At 43.1% G+C, this 24814-nt stretch overlaps 2 non-coding genes across 2 annotated transcripts; one reads left to right on the top strand and one right to left on the bottom strand.

Moving 5' to 3' along the window:
• Positions 1-599: 599 nt before the first annotated feature.
• Trnat-ugu (transfer RNA threonine (anticodon UGU)) lies at positions 600-674 on the bottom strand. The gene has a single exon. It is a non-coding gene; the product is annotated as a tRNA-Thr (tRNA).
• A 138-nt stretch (positions 675-812) lies between these two features.
• Trnat-ugu (transfer RNA threonine (anticodon UGU)) lies at positions 813-887 on the top strand. The gene has a single exon. It is a non-coding gene; the product is annotated as a tRNA-Thr (tRNA).
• The last annotated feature ends 23927 nt before the right edge of the window (positions 888-24814 follow it).

Here is a 24814-nt window from a genome sequence, read left to right as displayed (position 1 = left end):
AACAGCAGACACCATTGATGACCTGCAGCCGTCTAGAACGAAATTAGAATTATATTAATACCTTCAACTGCTGACGGGCGTTGATATATATCAACGGGGACAGGTGAAAATGTAGTGGACTGACAAGACAGCCAGTCCACAGTGACGGGTAACCGAAAGGCACGCGTTTACACACGCCGGCTGGCGTTAGGTCTGAAACAGGATACGTAATGAATGCTATAAAGAAAAGTACGTAGCTGCTGGAATACTTAACTTTAATCCATCATTTGTATACAGCATTCTGGATGATACAAGTGAGACTCTCTCTAGAAATGGTTAATGGCGCCTTGCTAGGTCGTAGCCATGGACTTAGCTGAAGGCTATTCTAACTATCTCTCGGCAAATGAGAGAAAGGCTTCGTCAGTGTAGTCGCTAGCAAAGTCGTCCGTACAACTGGCCGAGTCCTAGTACGTCTCTCTAGACCTGCCGTGTGGTGGCGCTCGGTCTGCAATTACTGACAGTGGCGACACGCGGGTCCGACATGAACTAATGGACCGCGGCCGATTTAAAGCTACCACCTAGCAAGTGTGGTGTCTGGCGGTGACACCACAGAAAATGTGTGCCCCGACCGCGACTCGAACCCGGGACCTCCTGCTTACACGGCAGACGCTCTATCCATCTGAGCCATCGAGGGCACAGAGGATAGTGCGACTGCGGGGACTATCTCGGGATAGTGGGACACTACGAATGTAGTGTGTCGACATACAAGGTGAGAATATGGGGCTCGCGGGAGGCGTGCGCGAGATAGTCCCTGCAGTCGCACTATCCACTGTGCCCTCGATGGCTCAGATGGATAGAGCGTCTGCCATGTAAGCAGGAGATCCCGGGTTCCAGTCCCGGTCGGGGCACACATTTTCACCTGTCCCCGTTGATATATATCAACGCCCTTCAGCAGCTGAAGGTATTAATATAATTCTAATTTCGATACTGTACGATGGTTCGTATACGTTATGTAGACTTGAATAGACGCTACACAGATGTCTCACCGCATCAGACGTGCTTTCAGTCTCCAGCTTTGGACGACTTCGTCCGTCCATTTTTGAAGGCCGTTTCGCATTTTTTTTTTTTTTTAAACACTCGCATTATGTCGCTGACAGATTGCGAAGTCGCGCATCTTGCATACCGTACGTTGCGAGAGATTATTTCGATGTCTATGATTAATCCAGTGAACGAAGCCCGTAAAAGGTCGATTAGGGGAAAATGGTCGTGTAGTCGCAACATTTTTGCACAGTGTTAGGAGTAGTTTAGTCTTAAATAATCAAACTCATCTTAACACTTACCTTCTTCTAAACTTCATATAACCCTTTTAATATTCCATTACTTCCCACACTCTCTGTTCCTTCATAATCCTCCATTTTCCCGTACTTATTCATTTCTTTTCATTTAAATTAAATTGCCTGTATAGTCCATATACTCTGTTGTTACATTTGTTAATTGTTGTTACAATTGTTAATTGTTTCATTTAATTGGTTTCTCTATCCACTTTCCTTGAGTAATACCTCTTGGAGTAGTCCTGTAAATTACTAATTTCATTTTATTGAATTTATTAAACTGTTACGAAGGCACGGTGTGTTATTGTTTTTACTGCCTGCTCCCTGTTTTTTTTATTTATTCTTCAGGTTTTTACCTTTTAAATTGTATTATCAACGGACTGCCCACGATGGCATTTATTGCTGCCCACGATGGCATTTATTGCGTGTTTCTGCATCAGTCTAGATGAGTGCTGTCCAGCCACTTGGTCGCCCATGGCCTTTTTCAAAAACACAGGATAGTGTTACAGTAAAGAAAAACAATATCCATTCTTTTGGAGTCTTATACACTGTGGATCGGCTTCACAAGCACGTTGTCTGGTCGTTAGAACAGCGGAGCACGTTCCGCAGGCTTCACGCGCAGAGGTAAACACTAAACACGCGAGCCGACAGAAGCCCACTCACTGCCAGGTGCAATACTATAGTGCTCGACTGATAGCATCTTTTCCAATGCTGTTTACAAATATTGTAACTCCTTTGGTGGCGACACTCAGTTGTAGTCTGATGACGGTCTTGTAAGCCGAAAACGGATTTACTTCAATAAATTAATCCTGTAGACCATAAGCAATACAGTGCTTATCATTTATTACAATGTTGTTCTACCAAGAACCGGCTGAAGAATCAGGTAGCACGCAGAAATGTTTCTGAATACAACGTTCAGTCTACTTCGTTAAACATCGGGTTCCGCAGCAGATTATTCTTGTTTCCATACCGACCAAACGACATCGTCAATTAAGATTGCAATGTGACCGGGATCATAGAGATTAGGTAGTGGATCAATAGCTGCTTCACTTTCATCACTGGTGTAATGGCGGAGCTGTTGATTGACATTACACTATTGCACATTATATTTTGTCACTGATTGCCAACGTAATTCACTGCACAAATTGCTTCGATGCTATACACACAACACAATATGGCGGACTGTACCATTTAAGTCTGTATCGATTATCGAGGTTTTGTATCGATATTCTTGGTACTGACAGATTTGTAGTCAATTATTTACATTGACATATCTTGAAGATGAGTTAGAACTGGCTTAAGACTGTTGAAGAATTTTGAGTTTTTGAATTCAGTTATTTAATTAAGAATGTTATCTCCATGCTTTGTGTTATGTATGAAAATTACCTTTTCTTCCATGATATCCATTCTCTTACTTTTCCGATTTTGTGTAAAATTTCGAGGTTGTCTTCAATTTTCAAAGGGCGGCCTGTGTATTTAATGTGAGTTGCTACTGCTGATTTGTTACATTTATCAAGCCTGTAGCAGTCTAAATGTTCTTTGAATCGGGTTCTGAAATTTCTGCCCGTTTGGCCGATATAATATTTATTACATTGGCTGCAGGTAATTTTGTAAATACCAGATGCATTAAGACTTGTATCTGGTGGTTTTATATTGTGAATAAGCTTTCTACTTAGGTTGTTGTTGGTGCTGAAGCTAAATTTTACTTTTGTGTTTTTGAATAGTCTTGCTAATTTGTCAGATACTATTCCAAGATATGGCATTTAGTAGTAATGTAGTAATTAGGAGAATTGGAAGTCGCCAATCTCCTGCTCATTCCTCGTGGATCGGTTCCAGTCCGGAAGAGGTATGACTGGGCATGAGAGACTGCTTCACGAAAACATACGCTGGCTGTTCTGCTGCTACCACCACGCCACCCTCTTAGCGGTCAGAGGTACGGCACAGTTTCTGCGCTATTCGCGACGCACGAACCACAGTCCGCGAACTTCGCGAGCCACTGTTAGCCAACCTGGTAGTCGCTTTCCGTTAATTGCGCTTCTTGTTGATTCCCGCTATCAGGAGTTTCCCTCGCACGGCTGTTTCCGAGTTGGAGACTGCAGTGGGCGGTTTCCGCGGACCCGGACAGACCCCCTAACCGCACGAAAATCGAATCCAATCCGCAACGGTAATATCTCGGATCACGGAGAAATCAGGTAGACGGGAATATTGCAGGGTCCATTACCGTTTTTTTTTAATGTGACATTGTGTAAATTTTTGTCATTAATTACTCGTAGATGATTCAGAGTTAATATTGGACATGTTATATCGCTGAGACTAGCCGATCGCTAGCTTTTGCTTTTTTCCGATAAGAGACTTCTCCGCATCGAGTATTGATCCTGACATCTGGTCTGAGATTTGCAGGAGCCATATTCGCACATATATGCGCACCCACAGATAAAGTCTGCGAAAGTAGTGACTCAGCAGCGAATTATTCTTGTAATGGTGACATTCCTTCAAGAAGGCAAATAAGGTAAAATTTTAAGTGTCGACTATTTATTTGTAGTTAACTTAAATTCATGCAGTTGTCAGTAGTTTACCGTATGTTTGGGCTTAAGAAAAGACGTGTTGTGGAGTTCTCGTGATATCTTAAAAAGCAAAAGACTGCGAGAGAGTGAGTGAGCCCTGTGGATGAAATTTTTCTCCCCGCAGAATAACTTACATTGTTGCGAGGAATGTTCCTGCAGCTCGCACACAGCTGCAGAGATACCAGCCTGTACATTAATTAACTAATTAGTCAGTATCCATTGAATAACATTACTTTTTATTAATCCTCATTTTCATTATAGTTACATTAAATATGTTAACTAATTATACGTTTAACGGTGCGGCGCAGTATGTAAGGACCTGTTGAATAACACGGAAGAAATTAAGCTGACATAATTGCGGAAAATACTGGAAGCGCCAGTCTGTTTATAAACATGTTTTACCCTTTTCTTTCATCTACTCTCCTCTAGATTTCACACCAAGCTCATCCTCTGGTTCTTCAAAGAGTCAAAAATATTCAGAGTTTCTGGTAAATGGCGCAGTGTTACTTTGCTGTGTGTACACATTTTAGCGGGATGTATTTGCTTGTGTGTTCGTAGTTCAGGCTGTAATGGTAAATATATGTGTACAGGCGTGTATTAGTTCATTACAAAGGCTTCGGACACACAAAGAGTTGGTCCATTGCGCTACTGAATCCTAGTTACCAGAGCAGATTGTTACGCTTTCATATAGGCTAGCAGTATGTGAATTTGTTCGGTTTCTATTGTGCCTCTTGATAAGGACTCCAGACGCTGGACGCTGGATCAATAATAAAATTCGTGTGTCACCGCAGCATGGAATTCAACCTTTTACACAACGACACAAGCTCAGCACAAAAGGCTGTGCGGTGGTAGGACTGGACCAAGTGACACATCGGGCAATCACCATCGACAGTTGCACTGAACACTTATTTGGCACATTCAAACAAGACAAGTAACAAATAAAACCATCAACACATTTTTAAAACTACCACATATCTTTAAATTTACCATTTAGATGAGAGCAAGTTACTTCAGAATTTAAACATTCCATTCATAAACTACGGCACTTATGGCCCATTGCACATTTAGTGAAATGAGCTAAAACATATTTACTCAAAAACTATGATCAGCCTTCGTCACTGCAGTGACTGGTATTACCAAAGTAATTCAGAGTACAGGCAACAACAAATCAGATACCATGGCATATCGCCACGTCACTTAAACGGCAGGCACCCTACAATGTAGGACATAAAATTTCATGTGACCAAGCAACCTCGTGGGATTCAACAAACTACTCCCAGAAGCGGACGCCCGCTCACTCAGCTGTTTCTAATACAGGCTCGGAATGCACCCCCAAACGGGAGCAGCAACGGTCACGAATAGGCACGAAAAATCCAAGAACTAGGGGGTATCTACAACAGACTGACATCTGCCTTAATTAACTAGAAACACAATAATTCATTACAGCACATCATCTGTAGAATTAATCAACCTGTTAATGAACATCAGCTACGCAGTACAAATCTATTATCGTATGTGCGTAAGGCCAATTATACAGTGAGCCGCGAGTGAACTAGATACACGGCCAGCCGGCACGCGCGGGCAAAGGTGGCGGAAAATACACAACAGCACAAGCAGGACACAACCCAGGACCCCGCACGCGCTACCAAGACAAACAGCAGAAAGTCCCGATAAAACGAAATCAAAATGCAAAGAACTAGCGTGCAGGCTAACGGTATATAGAGTTAGCCCCCCCCCCCCCTCCCCGACCCAGACGCAAAACACAAAGCGACTTACACCAAATAGCCACACTTAAATTTGTGATTAAATCAGAAGTACTTACTATCCACATCCTGTCATTCAAGGAATTCTTGTACTTTCATTAATAGAATCAGTTTTAAACTATTTAAACACACAACAACTGGCCTCTGGCTCTGAGCACTATGGGACTTAACTTCTAAGGTCATCAGTCCCCTAGCCGGCCGAAGTGGCCGTGCGGTTCTAGGCGCTGCAGTCTGGAACCGCGAGACCGCTACGGTCGCAGGTTCGAATCCTGCCTCGGGCATGGATGTGTGTGATGTCCTTAGGTTAGTTAGGTTTAACTAGTTCTAAGTTCTAGGGGACTAATGACCTCAGCAGTTGAGTCCCGTAGTGCTCAGAGCCATTTGAACCATCAGTCCCCTAGAACTTAGAACTACTTAAACCTAACTAACCTAAGGACATCACACACATATCCATGCCCGAGGCAGGATTCGAACCTGCGACCGTAGCGGTCGCGCGGTTCCAGACTGTAGCGCCCAGAACCGCTCAGCCACTCCGGCCGGCCAACTGGCCTCTCAGTAACTCGTAAGTATTTATGAAACTATTCATTTAGAATTACACACGTGTCTCTGAGACACACTATTACTTCAGATAGAAACGTAACAGTAAGGTTATTGCGATTCCCGGCAAAATGTATCCGGGGAAAATTTTATCCATGTATATCTATAGCAACTGGCCAGCTTAAGTCCGTCGTGTGATATAAATACGAAACCAGGCGGCACTTAGACAAGGACCAGCCAAACTGTTTTCAATGACGGTTAAGCGTTGACAGTAGCAACCTACAAACAGAATGTATCAGCACTCCAGGCCCCAGTAAATCTTAATCATCACATCACATACAGCTCTCACTAGAACATTGCGCACTAAGAAAGTTGAAATTAAACACATTCGAGGGTAGACCCAGTGGGAGTAGCAACGGCCGGCCAAGAAAATGAAGTCAGCAGCACAGAATCCAGTAGTCGATTCCGGCCACAATTTACAGCACAAGCAAGGCCCTTACCCTCTTGTTTGTTCGACGAAGCCAGCCGCCGCAGATGCCGGTGCCAGGAGACATGTAGCAAGCGAAATACACCAACGGCTTACCAGTAAAGTGATTTCCTACGGCGCCGCCACCCGGGTAAACAGCTCCTTTCAGATGTGCTCTTCCCGCTGCCTCGCACGGCGCCTGTACTGTCCGCCAGACTGCCCAAACGACGTTACTGTTATGCGTCCCAAAGCAAAATTCCACGCTGTTTGCTAGAGCTTACCGCTCGCTCCCCGATCGGCCCGGTAGGTAGCGCCACCGCGCGCTCTGCGCTCACCACCGGAAAGGTGACCCATAATGGCGGCGCGAATATCGCTGATCGAGTGCGACCGAACCGCCGAATCTTTCCATCAGTAAATGGGGTATGTTCTCAACTGACTCGGTTGTTTTAACCCCCTCCACTGACGGAATGACCCGCTTCCTAATTCCGTATGTATAAAACCAATAGGGACTTGTAGCTGTCACGCCTTTGCGCTTACTGCCACGTATTTTAACTGTAAATAGCTCAGTCCTAATGGTAAGAGGTAGTAGTGAATTCGCGTTGTTAATATTTGAATACAGCACAGCTGCCACAAGCTCAGCTCACTTTTACTCCACTCCTACCCTCGCCATTGCACCACATTAACTAGGTGCTACGTGGACCTTGCTAAATTCACTTGCGTATACATTTTTGACCGTTACTCGCCAGTATTTACCTAATGATTAGTACACTCCTAACCGGACTATTTCCCTAAGAGCTGTGATGATTGAACGGGTTCGATCCACGGCCTACAGTGCCCTACAGTTCACACGGTAACACTGCCTACCTGACCCACTTAACTTGGTAGTGAGCTTATGTATCCAATCACCACTGCTAGCAGCAGTGGATAATCCTATCAGCACGACGAGAGCAGCAGACTTACCGTCGAATCCTCCTGAAAATACTTATAACTACGGTCGCCAGCTCTGAAGGAGCAAAAGAATAAATCAATTTTTGGCTCGTTTCAAAGTGAAATGGCTTGAGTTGAATTTAAACTTAATTCTGAATATTACTATTTCTGATCATTCTAGATGATTCTACAAAGCAAATACTCTCTCAATTTCTGAGAGTTGGCTTGGTAATTACTACCAAGACAGTTTATGCAACTTGGGTTAACAAAATTCTATCCTTCAACTTATTTAATGATTTTGGATATTACTCTTTGGACAATTGATATCGAATTAGTTAAGTGACTTTACTTGAAAGGTTACTCAGAAAAATTTAAGTAACTATAAATAGGCGACTCATTCTGGTGTGACCATTGCTCTTTTCAACATTCTTATATGCTAAAGTATTCTACAACCAAAAGAATTGTAAATGAAAGAGGCGATGGTGGCCTCAGTCTGATTTCGCTACACTATGTTTGAGGTTACTACACTTTACAATGAACAACATGCATCGTAATTTTACTCATTACTATATTCTGTCCTCTGCACTTGCATAAAAGAAAACTAGTATTCTCCTTTTACATGTTTACAGAGTTCGACTTAACAATTGCAAGCAGTCTTGCCTTGGGTAGACGTGTCGGTGCTGGTGGTGAGATGCATGTGGCTAACGCAGCTCTTCACGCCTCATGCCCTTAATGGCGGCTGGAACTATGAGCTGTAGCACTCGTATAAGCTACTGCACGTCCGCCATGAAATCTGGGCCCAGGAACTCTTACAATCAGCCCCAGTGGCATAGAGGCGGCTTCAACAACCATTCGTCGCGTTTCACTCCAAAAAACGGCGATGATATTCGCCTCTTCTCTGTTGCACAATCACTTTTGCGTGAGCACAGTTACGCACGTCCGATCATGTCAACACTCCCCAGGCCAATGCATTGTTCAGTCCCTGCGTCTCCAGCTACCCCTAGCTACACTCGTATCACCAAGAGTGGGGCGTTCCCCTACCACCTTTTTACCGAAATCATTTAGTATTTAAGAATATTTATATTTATTACCCTGGAGTTCATACCAGTCATAATGATTTACTACTAGCGCTTTACAACATTAAATTATACAGTAATAACTTATAATTACCAAGAAAAAGAATACATTTGACTCCGAGAGCTTAGTGCATTGTCTGACAGGTAGCGCTAACTCCCAGTTTCGCCAATAGATGGCATCAGGATGCACTCCCTGGCAGTCTCACACAAGCGCGCCCGTTTCCGACGCGCGGGCTCCAAATTACTGTCAGCCCACCATCATTTCAGTTCCGTTACACGAGCCACAAGGGTCAAAAATAATTTGCAGCACCGTCCGGTATTCGATTTTCTTCGCAGATTGACGCCAAACAAATCAGTCTTCAAATGTTCAAATGTGTGTGAAATCCTATGGGACGTAACTGCTAAGGTCATCAGTCCCTAAGCTTACACACTACTTAACCTAAATTATCCTTAGGACAAACACACACACACACACACACACACCCATGCCCGAGGGAGGACTCGAACCTCCGCCGGGACCAGCCGCACAGTCCATGACTGCAGCGCTTGAGACCGCTCGCAAATCAGTCTTGCCTTCGCCTTCCTTACCATCGATTTTATGCGTTCGTCTCATTTATGTTGTTCCACAGTGTTAACCCTAAGTAGTTAACAGGCTCCGGAACGCCCTATACTTGCAATGTTAAAATAACGCTTATAGATTACATCTTTCCTCAGAAAGTATTTGAGGTAGGAAGTTGAACTTTTTACAGATTATTTATTGGAATATGGGCTACAACTTAACACAGGGATTTTACAAAATTTTAGTTCAGTTATTAAAGATGATTTTTTTTCAATTGTAATGAAAATTCACAACATTTTTTTGCAATTTTCTATTTATATATTCAAAAATATACAGTTTTTTGGAAAAAAAGGCTGTGTTAAATTATGCAGAAGGCACCGTGTAACATTTACTGAAAGTTTGAAACAAATATGTTTGGAAGATCCTTAGAAAATATGTAATTAGTATGAGAAAATAAAAGTTTTGGGAATCGAGCGACAAAGATTGGATTAACTTTTTAGTGCATTCCAGGTCCATAGGATGGATTATCTTCATCCTCTGCAAACTCCTCCTCCTGCTTCCTCTTGTTCCTCCTCCTGTTTACTCTTGCTTGTATTTCTAGTCTCTTTACAGCCCTGTCTGCAGCCCGAAGGCGTTCCTTGTCTAAAGCAACCATCGCTCGTACCATGTTAGAATAATGTTACTTAAAATCCGTCTTGATTGCAAATTTTTTTATTATTCATATGATCGGTTTCGGTTCATTCAGAACTATCTTCAGATCTGTAAAAATAATTACGCTAATTTACTATTTCACGAAAGCAAATCTTTTTCATCCTATCTAATCAACATCAAATGTACCAGAACGTACCTGATATTTCAGTTACAGGAGTAACCCGTCCAAATCAGCAACTTTCACATGCTACGTCACATAAAATTGGTTGGCAAAGTGCACGTCATTTATATTAAATATAACACTATTACCGACAGGTGGCGTCTGGTACATTTGTTACATTCCATTTGCACATACTGTATTCAGTAGATCTTTTTTATATTAAAAAATTTTAATTAAAATATGTAGATGTCAAAGCTAAAATCTGTACTTGTCAGGATTAAAAAACAGTAAAATTATCGTTTTTATACGATCTAAAAGGCATAGGGCGATTTATATATCTATGGTGCTGGTGTGGACTTGTTTTCTTCTACGGTCTGCTTCCGTGGTTCCCGCCACTTTGGTGTTGTGCCGCGGTCCGCTCAGTCGTCTGCTGTCCATCGCCGCGGGCAAGAGGGCCTCACAGGAGGGCCCTGTCAACGACGCCAGGCGTTGCACGCGTCTTCCGGCTTCTCCACCGCGCACCGTATCTCATCCCTCGGCCTGGATCTCCATACGCAACAGTTCTACTGAATACAGTATGTGCAAATGGAATGTAACAAATGTACCAGAGGCCACCTGTCGGTAATAGTGTTATATTTAATATAAATGACGTGCACTTTGCCAACCAATTTTATGTGACGTAGCATGTGAAAGTTGCTGATTTGGACGGGTTACTCCTGTAACTGAAATATCAGGTACGTTCTGGTACATTTGAAGTTGATTAGATAGGATGAAAAAGATTTGCTTTCGTGAAATAGTAAATTAGCGTAATTATTTTTACAGATCTGAAGATGGTTCTGAATGAACCGAAACCGGTCATATGAATAATAAAAAAAATTTGCAATCAAGACGGATTTTAAGTAACATTATAAAATCACTGATTGCGGTTATCCCGTAAGACATTATGTCTGTTTTTGCCATGTTAGAATGTTATTATTTACAGTAATAACATATACCTTTGGCTTTCCAACATTTCTCCTTTTCTTAAAAGCCTTCAGAGGATTTCCAATAACTTTACTTTTACTCATTATTATACTTCAATAAAACAGAGACTCAAGAAACAGAATTAATTACGAATATTTTCGAGATAACGACAGAGTAAATAAACATGAAACAATCGACAATCACACCAGCGATACATATTGAACCATCACAGGTTAGCCACAACACATACTTTATCTGACATCACTAAAATGTACCTGATGAACACGGACGTTAATAATAACACCATTTGACAGCAGTTTAACAGCGCCACAGTGGGTTACGCCCATGTAGAACACATATCAAAAAAGATTTAAAAATAGTTGTAGTCTTCGGAATTGAATAAATTATATATCTATTAAAAGGTAATAGTCTGCAGATTCAGACAACGCAAAAAAGTAAAAATTGAACTTTTCATGATTTTGAGCCTTTCCGGAGCCCCTTAAAGGACGTAAAATTATCCATAAGAGTAATCTCGTGATAAGATACAATCGAATTCTTTCTCTTTATTATGTGCCTTGTCCTGCATTTATCCGTGTTTGTAGACAGCTGCCGCATAGTACACTATGTTAACTTTATAACCTGTTGCTGACCACTACCTGCCGTCCTGTGTGGCCGAGCGGTTCGAGGCGCATCAGTCTGGAACCGCGCGACCGGTACGGTCGCAGGTTCGAGTCCTACCTCGGGCATGGATGTGTGTGATGTCCTTAGGTTAGTTAGGTTTAAGTAGTCCTAAGTCTAGGGGACTGATGACCTCAGATGTGAAGTCCCACAGTGCTCAAGAACCATCTGAACCATTTTCTGACCATTACCAACTCCGTCGACCGCCACGCTTAAAAACTGCAACAGCTTATTGTATTTTTGTTGGGTTGGTTGGGTTGGGTTGTTTGGGGGAGGAGACCAGACAGCGAGGTCATCGGTCCCAAGTATTTTAGTGTGGTATGCATTACTTTCTGTGTTGAATGAAAGTACTGAAACAAGTGTGATGACGAGAGAGAGTCTGGGATTATTCATACCTCATCCTATTTCAACTTCGAGTTGTATGGTCTTGAACTGTATTCTACTGATCTGTGTTGTAGTGATCGAAATTGTACTGCTGTTCACTGTACTTATCCACGATTTGATGACCTGTGTTGCACTGACCTGTGTTGTACTGACATGTTTTGTTCCGATTTAGGGTCTACTGATCTGATCTGTTTTGTAATGAGCTGCGTTGTGTAATCATCTGCAATGTAATGACCTATATTCAAATGGTTCAAATTGCTCTGAGCACTATGGGACTTAACATTTGAGGTCATCGCTCCCCTATACTTAGAACTACTTAAACCTAACTAACCTAAGGACATCACACACATCCATGCCCGAGGCAGGATTCGAACCTGCGACCGTAGCGGTCGCGCGGTTCCAGACTGAATGACCTATATTGTAAGGATGTCGATTCTATTGATCTACACTGCACTAGACGGTGCTGTTGTATCTTCTATTTTCCGGAGGGTGAATATTTCTTAGTGTGTCATGATGAAGGAACCTGTCTGTCTAATTATGTTCATGGTATACGATCTGGATTATAGTGACAGAGCGGCAGACCTCGGCCTGAAGACTCTAGTCTGAAATGCAGTGACAGTATGTGATTAAATTTTACCTCACTAAGCCGTTGGTTCGTAGTTGTTGATAGTAGCTGACATTAAGGAAGAACTGTGCTTTTGTCAACGCTTACTGCAGTTATTTTAACACGGTCGAATTGTACTCGCTTTCACGTAGCTTACGCTTGTCAGATATTTCAACACTTATGAAATCGGCCTACCGTCAATGGCGGAATTAATTATTCTGTGTTTCTACACAGTCGTCGTAAGCAAAAGTGACATTGTAGGTCACCGAAATTACTACGATACACCGTAGAGAGCGTAAAAGAGCCTACACGAACTACGTCGTAACTGCGGAAATCGTGAAGTGTATGTCGCAGATGTTCAGCATGTGTACTCTGTTCTCCTGCGCGACTACTGTCATTACTTAGAACAGCAGCCTTCAACTCAGTCTTCACTGGCAGATGTTCTTGGACTTGCTCCAAGAGTTATGTCAAGGTTTATGTCGCCTTCGCGACCATACAATAACTGCGGCGTAAGTCGCAGCCTGCGACATACACCAGCGGCGAGGTGGTGTCCTCGTAAAATTCATTTTACTCTGAAATCCTTGACGCGAGTGTCAACATACTGCTTTCGTTTCTTGAGAATGTTTCGCGTAACTCAAATCCAAAGCTGGTGTGCAGTTCCATTTGACTAGCGGGTACGAAGCAGGGAGTATTAGTCTGATGAATGGCTTCTACAGGGTGTTTCAAAAATTACCGGTATATTTGAAACGGCAATAAAAACTAAACGAGCAGCGATAGAAATACACCGTTTGTTGCAATATGTTTGGGACAATAGTACATTTTCAGGTGGACAAACTTTCGAAATTACAGTTGTTACAATTTTCAACAACAGATGGCGCTGCAAGTGATGTGAAAGATATAGAAGACAACGCAGTCTGTGGGTGCGCCATTCTGTACGTCGTCTTTCTGCTGTAAGCGTGTGCTGTTCACAACGTGCAAGTGTGCTGCAGACAACATGGTTTATTCCTTAGAACAGAGGATTTTTCTGGTGTTGGAATTCCACCGCCTAGAACACAGTGTTGTTGCAATAAGACGAAGTTTTCAACGGAGGTTTAATGTAATCAAAGGACCGAAAAGCGATACAATAAAGGATCTGTTTGAAAAATTTCAACGGACTGGGAACGTGACGGATGAACGTGCTGGAAAGGTAGGGCGACCGCGTACGGCAACCACAAAGGGCAACGCGCAGCTAGTGCAGCAGGTGATCCGACAGCGGCCTCGGGTTTCCGTTCGCCGTGTTGCAGCTGCGGTCCAAATGACGCCAACGTCCACGTATCGTCTCATGCGCCAGAGTTTACACCTCTATCCATACAAAATTCAAACGCGGGAACCCCTCAGCGCCGCTACCATTGCTGCACGAGAGACATTCGCTAACGATATAGTGCACAGGATTGATGACGGCGATATGCATGTGGGCAGCATTTGGTTTACTGACGATGCTTATTTTTACCTGGACGGCTTCGTCAATAAACAGAACTGGCGCATATGGGGAACCGAAAAGCCCCATGTTGCAGTCCCATCGTCCCTGCATCCTCAAAAAGTACTGGTCTGGGCCGCCATTTCTTCCAAAGGAATCATTGGCCCATTTTTCAGATCCGAAACGATTACTGTATCACGCTATCTGGACATTCTTCGTGAATATGTGGTGGTACAAACTGCCTTAGACGACACTGCGAACACCTCGTGGTTTATGCAAGATGGTGCCCGGCCACATCGCACGGCCGACGTCTTTAATTTCCTGAATGAATATTTCGATGATCGTGTGATTGCTTTGGGCTATCCGAAACATACAGGAGGCGGCGTGGATTGGCCTCCCTATTCGCCAGACATGAACCCCTGTGACTTCTTTCTGTGGGGACACGTGAAAGGCCAGGTGTACCGCCAGAATCCAGAAACAATTGAACAGCTGAAGCAGTACATCTCATCTGCATGTGAAGCCATTCCGCCAGACACGTTGTCAAAGGTTTCGGGTAATTTCATTCAGAGACTACGCCATATTATTGCTACGCATGGTGGATATGTGGAAAATATCGTACTATAGAGTTTCCCAGACCGCAGCGCCATCTGTTGTTGACAATTGTAACTACTGTAATTTCGAAGGTTTGTCTGCCTGAAAATGTACTGTTGTCCCAAGCATATTGCAACAAACGGTGTATTTCTATCGTTGCTCGTTTAGTTTGTATTGCCGTTTCAAATATACCGGTCATTTTTGAAACACCCTGTATCAGATTCACGCCCACAGCAATTACACAATCTTACTCACACCATTTCGCACAGAAAGCGTCTAATAGCACACAGATGATAACTATCGTGATCTTTTTTTTCTTTTCGTACGTACAGCCTATCACATCTAAGCATTGCTAACTAGCTCATCAACTTATAGCAATTCAAATACTACGGCGTCTGAGTCGAAAAGTGAAATGTGTGTATCAGATGCGTGGGTAAATGGAATGTCCGCTGATGAACGCATTGTCGCTGTAAGCGGAACAGCGCATATGACGCTAATGTATGCCGTGAATGCGCCGAATCCATTCTCGTGCTGCGATAAGCTAACGCCAAAAGCCTCTTTGGTGTCTATAAAGTATGCCAGCGTATGTCAATAAGCAATCAGTATGGTACATGTTTTATATGCATATCCATCGCAATATCGTTTGCCTAAAGAGAAATTACTGTTATCAGTTACCGAGCCGCTGTATCTGGGAGCGTGGTGCGTATACGAGGGAGAGGGAGAGAAAGAGAGATAGAGAGAAATATAAAACAACTACATCAAATATTTTCGCCTAGTAATAGAGCAGAAATTGGCAGTCTTCTGCTTAATGGGTTCTAGAAACTCACATGGTGACTCAAGACACTAGCGTAAGGCTGTTTCTAAAATCATCTTCATCTAACGGAAAAGAGCAACAGTTCTTCGTTCAAGTTTTTGGAAAAAAGAAACTTTAATTTCAACGCTGTTATTTACACTGTTTTAACAACAAAGCACATTAGTGGTTAGTTGAAACCAGTAACCACAACCCTTGATTCTTTAAACAATCAAACTATCACGTATAAAACAGCTTGAAACGTGTAATTCATTCAAACGCCTGATTACTTTACAAATGAGTTAATGGATAAAACATCTGAGGTTAAATACATACAACTTTTAAGGTCGAAGAAAAGCTAGTTTTTCAATATTTTTAACATCATATTTCCCAAACTGTGTCGTACAATGACATAATTTTGCAGGTATAGTCAGAGGTACATGTGGATACTGACTGAAAATGTGTTGCGAATAGAGTTAGTAGTAAAAAAATAATAAATTCAAACGTCGTGGCTGATTCTGAAGTTTTACCGAATGAACAGCGAAAACGTAAAAACGCAGTAAGTGATAAACTTTCATTACTGTGTGTGTGTTTCGGAAAGGTTTGAAATTATGTGTTAAGTTTTTTAAAAAATTTTAAGTACTTTCATCTCAAATACTGGATGAACAGTGTCTGGGCCATTTGCACGTTGTGAATGATGGTGTCGCAAGACATATATACTGTTTCTGACTTCAGTGCTTGATTTACTGTGCTAAATTTTTAATGTAAGATGTTCTTAGGGAATGGAGTAGGATAGCATTTTAGATTCGGACAGTAATTATCTGAAATAGTGACAATCCAATTTTTATTGTCCCCGGAAGCCGTTAGAGAGGCCACTTGCAACTGGTTACGAGTCAGTTTAGCCGTTTAGTAGCATACACGGGATACTAGACTACACAGCAGGGATCACGCGGAGGCGGGCTGGGAGATGTGACGTCACCGGGAACCCACTTGCCATGCCGCACTGGATTGAAACTTTTTGGCACAAGGCACACATGGGTTCAACTCATACGCATGTATAAACGTAACTGAGATTTCCCGTGTTTTAATGTCATATTAGACTGTATTTTTCTATGATCGGTGGGACTTTAGTGTGAAGTTTATAAAGGACGTCAACCTCTTTCACGATCATGGAGGGCGCTGCTTTTTTTTCCTGAAGGATGAGGCTCACACAGGCTTAGACAACATCAACCTGCAGTACTGAGAAACCCCCTATAACGTCATTTTAAAGTCTTTAACTGTATTAACAGGTTGTCTTTTTTTTTTTATTCCGGAATGTTAAGCTACAACTTTCTTTTATTTTTTTCAGTTTTTGTCTTTTATTCGCTCTCAGTTGGCTTGCTACCTTTGCTTTTTTTCATGTTTATAGCTTTCATTTTCCCGAAAGTGCGTATCCTTGCAAATAACATTACAAATGGTTCAAATGGCTCTGAGCACTATGGGACTTAACTACTGAGGTCATCAGTCCCCTAGAACTTAGAACTACTTAAACCTAACTAACCTAAGGACATCACACACATCCATGCCCGAGGCAGGATTCGAACCTGCGACCGGAGCGGTCACGCGGTTCCAAACTGACGCGCTTAGAACCGCACGGCCACACCGGCCGGCTAATAACATTACAGCAAAGTCCTCTATTCCTGGATACCTCTCATTTATAATGTGCTTTAACGTTATAAAATCTTCTGGGTTACGATCAATGAATTGACACGGGATTGAAATTATCTCCCCATTTTCAAAGCGAAGTTCATAAATCTTTCCATTTGCGTAATGAAAGATCCACGCGGAATTGTTTGAATCCAGTTCTTTCATGAAACACTTGCGTGATCAATTACTTTACCATACAACTCTGCTACTTTGGAGTGTTGGCGTTTACACTCTATAAGCAGCATGTCCTGCTATCATCTTCAACTGTTCAACATTTTATTTCAAATCTGGAACGTTTTCCTCTTCGTATGCAGTGCAATTCCCAGAAATTTCTCCCACCTCTGAAACAAACTCTTAAACTCCCTTGTTGTCACATTCACTTTACTTTAGAGAATACGTGTTGTGCTTCTCAGATGATGACAGTTATGTAGTAGTAGCTCGTCTTTCCGTCAATATATTAGTATTTAAAGCATCAAATTCTTTCTCATTCTTGCATGTACTGCCTGATAGGATTTCGCTTGCATTACGGCTCAGTCTTTAGGCGAAGGTGGTAGACAAAGAGTGGTCATAGAAAGCCGAGGAAAAGTCGCAGCCTGTGCAATATCTTCAGATGACCAACTAGTGCACTGTCCTTTCATAAGCACTTGTTGTTGTCACTCAGAAAAAGAGCTCTGAATCACTTTTTGAGCATGTTTTAATTCAGCGCTACATCTGGAGACGTTCTTGTAAATCTGCATTATTTTGCCTGAGGTCTCTTATTTCTGTTTCCATAGTTCCTAGTTAATGGTTTAAGCACGCACTGTCGTATTCACAGCAGCGTTTGTGTTCAGCGTTAACGTTTTATCTAATAGTAATTGCTTTATTAGTTGGTAATATATTTACCTGTAAAATATCTTCTTTACGGTAGCTTCATTTTTATGCCCGAATGTTTCTCTCATTATTAGACTAATTACTATGCCCTGCATCAGCACCGAAGGATGGTGGATTTAGAGCTGGGTCAGCACTAGTTTTCAATGTGCGTTTCGAAGGAACATTCAACAGTTCGCTTTTCAAATCTTTTTCATAATCTGAATCAGTAAAATGTACTGAACAAACATTTTCTACTGAAAACAAATCTGGACATTAACAACCATTTATCCATTTTCGTTTCGTCAAATTGCTTTTAGGAAATACATGGAGTTTAATTTCTAATTTACTTGTTTGCTGTGGTTAGCGATCATGTAGCAGACCATTATTTTTCACTTAAAAACTTACCCTAGAAAAATCCCTCAGTAAACTGATAATTACGGCGTAACTCTGTACTCAATCGCCAGCCACTAATAAACATCACAATATCGTAAACAACCTTGTTGTCGCTCTTAAAAGTAAAAACAGCACTATACATGATGGCAATTGCGCCAGCTACTGAGCGGTGGCTGGGTTCACTCTGACGTCAGCGGCGCGGCTTGCTACAGCGCGTACGTCTCGTGATGGTAATGTGTAAGGGACAGTGAAACGAAACCGAGACATGTGGAAAAGAAGTAAGTAAACCGTCAGTTATCTCAAAAGTAACCGTCTTAATCGTTATTAATGCATTTGTTCCACTGTGAGACAATACGGTCAATGCCTTCCTGAGAAAAAAAAAGTTACAAGTTGACTACGAAAACCACGATTTTTGTGCACACCACCGCTTTCATCGTAGTTTCTTCCACTCCGTTCATTAGTCTCATTTAGACACGTTTCTTCTTTGTATTGCTGCCACCTTTTCGTTTATTTTTAAGAAACTTTTTCCTTAATATTCTTCAAGACAGTTTTCTTTTATTCTTCTGTTTCCCATTTTGTACCGTATGTTTCCCTTAAGCAACATTTTTCCCTCCTGTGCTGTATCTCTTCCAGTTTTAATATGGCTCGTCATTATTCTCGTGTCGGTTTTTCCTTAGTACTTAACTTCATTGTTGCACTGAACACACTGATTTCGCTACACAGAAAAAAAATAATTTTTTTTATCCTGCTACTGTGTTCAAAATACGTTCCTTATAGTACTCCATATGCGCTGAATACAGAACTGCAGTCGGATTTGCTCTGGCACGTCAGAAAGAAAAGTTATGTACGTGTAAAGGTTATCAAGGATAATGCTATCAAATACGTTGAATTGCGAATGTGAGAAATTTTAGGTTCAAATGGTTCAAATGGCTCTGAGCACTATGGGACTCAACTGCTGTGGTCATAAGTCCCCTAGAACTTAGAACCACTTAAACCTAACTAACCTAAGGACAGCACACAACACCCAGCCATCACGAGGCAGAGAAAATCCCTGACCCCGCCGGGAATCGAACCCGGGAACCCGGGCGTGGGAAGCGAGAACGCTACCGCACGACCACGAGATGCGGACAAGAGAAATTTTAGGGAAATTAAAGTGCATATTTCGGGAAGAAAACACTAAATAATATTATTAATAAGTGAATTATATATGTTTATTTACATCTGAAATGAGTTGAGGACCCTTAGTTACACTGAGATTAGCAATGTCTTGGATTTAAAATTCGTAGAGCTTCTTGCTTTCCGCCTGTGAACATCTTCTGTTAAACTAAAAAACTAAATCCGTCCGAAAAGGCCTTGGAAGCTCCAACGGCACCGACCGGCCGCCGTGTCCCGACCGGCCGCCGTGTCATCCTCTGCCCACAGGCGTCACTGGGTGAGGATATGGAGGGGCATGTGGTCAGCACACCGCTCTCCCGGCCGTATGCCAGTTTACGAGACCGGTGCCGCTACTTCTCAATCAAGTAGCTCCGCAGTTTGCCTCACAGGGGCTGACTGCGCCCTGCTTGCCAACAGCGCTCGGCAGACCAAGTGCTAGCCAAGTCCGACAGCGCTTAACTTCGGCGACCTGAGTGGAACCGGTGTTACCACTGCGGCAAGGCCGTTGGCCGAACATCATCTGTTGCTCTCTGCAAAAACCAACAGTGATTCCCCATCGTGTTCCCCAAGAAAGTTGCGCATAATAAGCACAAATGCGCCCCAAGCTGCTACTTCTCATTCCGTGACCTCCAATCCGAATTGTGGACCTCGAATCAACTTTCGCATTTCTGGTCCAACGAAGACTCCTGCTTTCAATTCTGCATCAGTTTTCATCTTTCCAAACTTGTCTGTTAGGTAGTGAAAACCACGATTTGTTTTATCCATCGCTGCAACGAACTGTTTCACAAAACCCAGTCTGATGTGGAGTGGAGGTAGGTAAATCTTATTACGACCCAAAAGAGGTACATGTTGAACATTGTGCTGTACGACTACAGGTGTTCTGGGTGGCCAATTTTTCACTGTATAGTGATTCTTCTCATCGCGACTACTCCACATGCGAAGAAAGCACATGTGGTTTGTATATCCAGTCTGCGTTCCTAACAGAAGGGCTATAATCTTCAAATCACAGCAAATATGCCAATTATTCTCGAAGTACTTAATCAGCATCAAGAGAGACTGTTCATTGTTTCTTAGGTTTCCTTCATTCCAACGGTATGAGCAATAGGAATTGATGGTTTATGGTTATCATTGTTTAACAGTGGAATTTTGAGATTGCTCGAGCTAGTCTATAAAAAGTCCCACTCTTCTGCTTCGCCGGTCGGAGTGGCCGAGCGGTTCTAGGCGCTTCAGTCTGGAACCGCGCGACCGCTACGGTCGTAGGTTCGAATCCTGCCTCGGGCATGGATGTGTGTGATGTCCTTAGGTTAGTTAGGATTAAGTAGTTCTAAGTCTAGGGGACTGATGACCGCAGAAGTTAAGTCCCATAGTGCTCAGATCCATTTGAACCAACCATGATGACGAGACGTTTCGCAGTTCGCTGAGAGCAAACTGGGGGAGAGGAAATCGGTGACCTTGCATATAACAGGTACAATTGCCTTAACACCGCAAACGCTGAAACCGGAATGTGCTGACATCTGCAATTTTCTGGCCAGAACCGTCAGTGTTCCCCTAACAACAGAGGATGCATGTTTAGAAAATATCGCAGATCTTGCATCTGATAATACGTTGTCTCGGGCAAAGCCAAGAGGAACAGAATCTGATCGTAGCGTCAGCGCTATTACTGCTCTTATCGCAGTGACAGCTCAAAACACTTATCTGTTGCTCAAAAGTCCCGCAAGGTTACTGGACAAAGTAGTACCTGTGAGTTCGAATTACATAAGCTTTTGCAGCAGCCGAATGTACTGCTTTATTCAAGCTATATCTGTCCAGGTTTTATATACAGGTGCGTGTAGTTTCGATGGAAGTTTCACTAGCCGGCGTTGTTGGAGGTGTTGACCGATCTTGTAAGATTCAGACACTCTGAAGCAAAAGAAGCAGATTAGGACAGACAAGAACTGACAGTCGACAATAGGAATCTACTGGGACAAACAGTGGCATAGAAATGAGAAACAAGAGGAGGAGATTAGTGTTTAACGTCCCGTCGACAACGGGGTCATCAGAGACGGAGCGCAAGCTCGGATTAGGGAAGGATGGAGAAGGAAACTATTTAGGGAAATCACGGAAAACCTAAATCAGGATGGTCAGAGACGGGTTTGAACCGTCGTCCTCCCGAATGCGAGTCCAGTGTGCTAACCCCAGTGCCACCTCGCTCGGTGAGAAGCAATACTGGGAAGTGTCACAGCGATCAAATGGGACGCAAGCAGTGGGGTATGTTATGTTAACCGGGGACCTAGAAACGACGGAGAGGCTCCGTCCCCGCCGCTGCCGCAGTGGTCCGCAGCCCCACGACGACTACCGCAGTGCACTTCACCCCTTCCGCCCCCCACACCGAACCCAGGCTTATTGTGCGGTTCGGCCTCCGGTGGACCCCCCAGGGAACGTCTCACACCAGACGAGTGTAACCCCTATGTTTACGTGGTAGAGCAATGGTGGTGTACGCGTACGTGGAGAACTTGTTTGCGCAGCAATCGCCGAGATAGTTTAGCTGAGGCGGAAAAGGGGAACCAGCCCGCATTCGCCGAGGCAGATGGAAAACCGCCTAAAAACCATCCACAGACTAGCCGGCTCACCGGACCTCGACACAGATCCGCCGGGCGGATTCGTGCCGGCGACCAGGCGCTCCTTCCCGCCCGGAAAGCTGTGCGTTAGATCGCACGGCTAACCGGGCGGGCAAGCAGCGGGGTAACTCGGCAGAAAAGAAACTGATGGCGTTACAGTAGCAGTTTCAAAACCGAGATGACTGGGTACGAAATGAAGGGTGACGTCACTAACATAATACTACTGCATTCATTGTAAACAGTTCCTTCGGCCTCATAAGCTGAGTAGGGGAGTATTAAGGACCGCCGCTGTTTATAGTTTGTATTAGTGGCTTAGTGGATAGCGTTGTAGGTTCCGTGAAGCTATTTACTGTTGTTTACACGAAGATTGCAACTCCAAAAGGCGGAGCGAAATGCAGGAACACCTGCGGAGGACCGTCGGTTGGTGCATGGACTGGAGGTTGACCGTGAGCGTTAACAAATGTAACGTATCAGGCGAAAGTAGGGGCGGAGGGCCACTATTATCGGATTACACTGTAAGCGACAAATCACTGGAAACATTAAATTAGGAGTGACCATCCGTTGCGACCTAAAGTGAAACGACAATATAAAATTATAGCGAAAGCAGTTGCCAGTTTGAGATTATTTTGGAAAATCTTAAGGAAGTGTGATTCATGCACGAAAGAAGTGTCGTACTGAAAACTCGTTCGACCGTTTCTTGATGCCGATCGTCACTCTGGCACAACTACCAAACAGGATTAATAGGAGACAAAGAAGATCAAACGACGAGCAACACGTTTCGTCTCTGTATCGTTCATCCTGTGAGGGTCTCAACAAACTCCAGTGCAGACGCTACAAGAGAGGCGTTGTGCATCACGGAGAGGTTTACTACCGAAATTCCGAGAGATTACGTTGCTAGAAGTTTCGGACAACATACTACTTTTTCCTAGGTACATCTCACGATGAGAAAATCCGAGAGTTTTTGAGATAATACAGGGCTTCACCGTAAATCTTTCTTCCCAAGCGGCATTCTTAACGAAAGTTCTGCTCTTACAGCGTTAATGTAACCGAGCACTTCGTAACACATTTCCGAGGGACGTGTCTTTGAAGGAGTTACTGTCTAATTTGAATTTTATCTGGAGAAATGATTCGACATCCGTTAGACTGTGAGTCAGCAGATGGTCGCGTCTTGTTAGTCTAGCGATGGCATTTGTAAGAGAGGCAAGAATCTTCGCCTAGCGGAAATTCGAAAGGTCGGAATGTGAGGGGCAGGTCTTTCTTATCAGTGGGTACCGCTCGGTGTTTGGGAGATTCACTGTGCATGGTGAAAACGTCTTAGTCTGTCACACAGCTCTTTCCAGTGACGTAAGGTATTCTCCCAGAAACATTCAGGAGAAATAATGCGAGAACTCCTGTCAGTTGCCAATACTCAGCAGGGAAGTATTAGTGAGGGAAACGTGATGACCAGTGAAAATGCCCACATTCGAGTAAATGTCAATCATTCTAAATCTCGGTCCTAATTCTCTGAAAGGTATAAGTCCACACCACTACGCCCCCCCCCCTCCCATTGTTTCAAAGATGTTATCGGTGACAAATGACAGTATGAATCTTTCACTCTGCAATAGGAAATTTTTAATTGGAGGGCATAGCTAACATACAAGTAAACTCGGGAAGGTTAAGACCTGTGTGCCCAAGCCATGCACCTATTTCGATTTTAAAAACAGTGTGGCCGTCTGTGTTAGTGATTCAGATTATAAGTTGCAAGGGAAGCGGTTTGTATTACACAGCATGTCCAAGACAAAATCGGTGCATTGTCGCTAAGCATAGGAAAGCATCATTTTATTTAAAACCAGAAAACACTTTTAAAAATTACAATTACAATAATTTTTAAAAAATACAAAAGATGTTGAAGAAGGCCACCCAGCACCGTTATGGATTTTTTCCCTCGTGAAATCACGTTCAAACTCACCTTATGCTGGACTAAAACATCGATTGTTTCAGTACTCCGCCGTATGTATCTCTTCAGCTAGTCTACCGTGTTAGGCTTAGTTTCGTACGCTTTTCTTAATTAATATCGCCATAGGGCTATCCCCGAAGGGTACTTTGACTACTACTAGTCATTTCCTTTCGTGTTCCATTCACAAATAAAGCGACGGAAAAGCGGTTATATATATATATACGACCCTAATTTACCTTTCCTTCGTCCTCCTTACGTGACATGTACGTTTGTGGTTGTAGGATCCATCTGCAGTCTGGTGCATATGCAATAATATTTCGCGGAAAGATCGCCTTATTCACTCAAGGGATTCCAATCTTAGTTCAACGAGCATTTCTGTAGTACTTGCTTGTTGATCTAACCCTGGTAACAAATCCAGCAGCCCGCCTCTAAATTGCTTCGATGTTTTCCTTACCTGGTGGTGATTCCAAACAATCTAACAGTATTCAACAATGGGTCGCACTAGCGTTCTGTAGGCGGCCTCCTTTGCAGATGAGGTGCCTAGAATTCTCCCAACAATCCTGCAACCCGCTTCGACATGAACGGGATATATGAGAGTGACCCTTGGAGCGGGACAGACTTGAATGCAGGATTCTAGTGTGGAAAGGTGGCTAATTATTTAACACCAAGACACCACAAAAAGGCTTTTATCAAAGCCAGCGCTAAATATAATGTCCATA

This window comes from Schistocerca cancellata, chromosome 2 (assembly GCF_023864275.1).
Source record: "Schistocerca cancellata isolate TAMUIC-IGC-003103 chromosome 2, iqSchCanc2.1, whole genome shotgun sequence".
NCBI lineage: Eukaryota > Metazoa > Arthropoda > Insecta > Orthoptera > Acrididae > Schistocerca > Schistocerca cancellata.
Note: the sequence above shows the minus strand (reverse complement) of the source record. Positions and strands in the feature narration are given on the sequence as shown.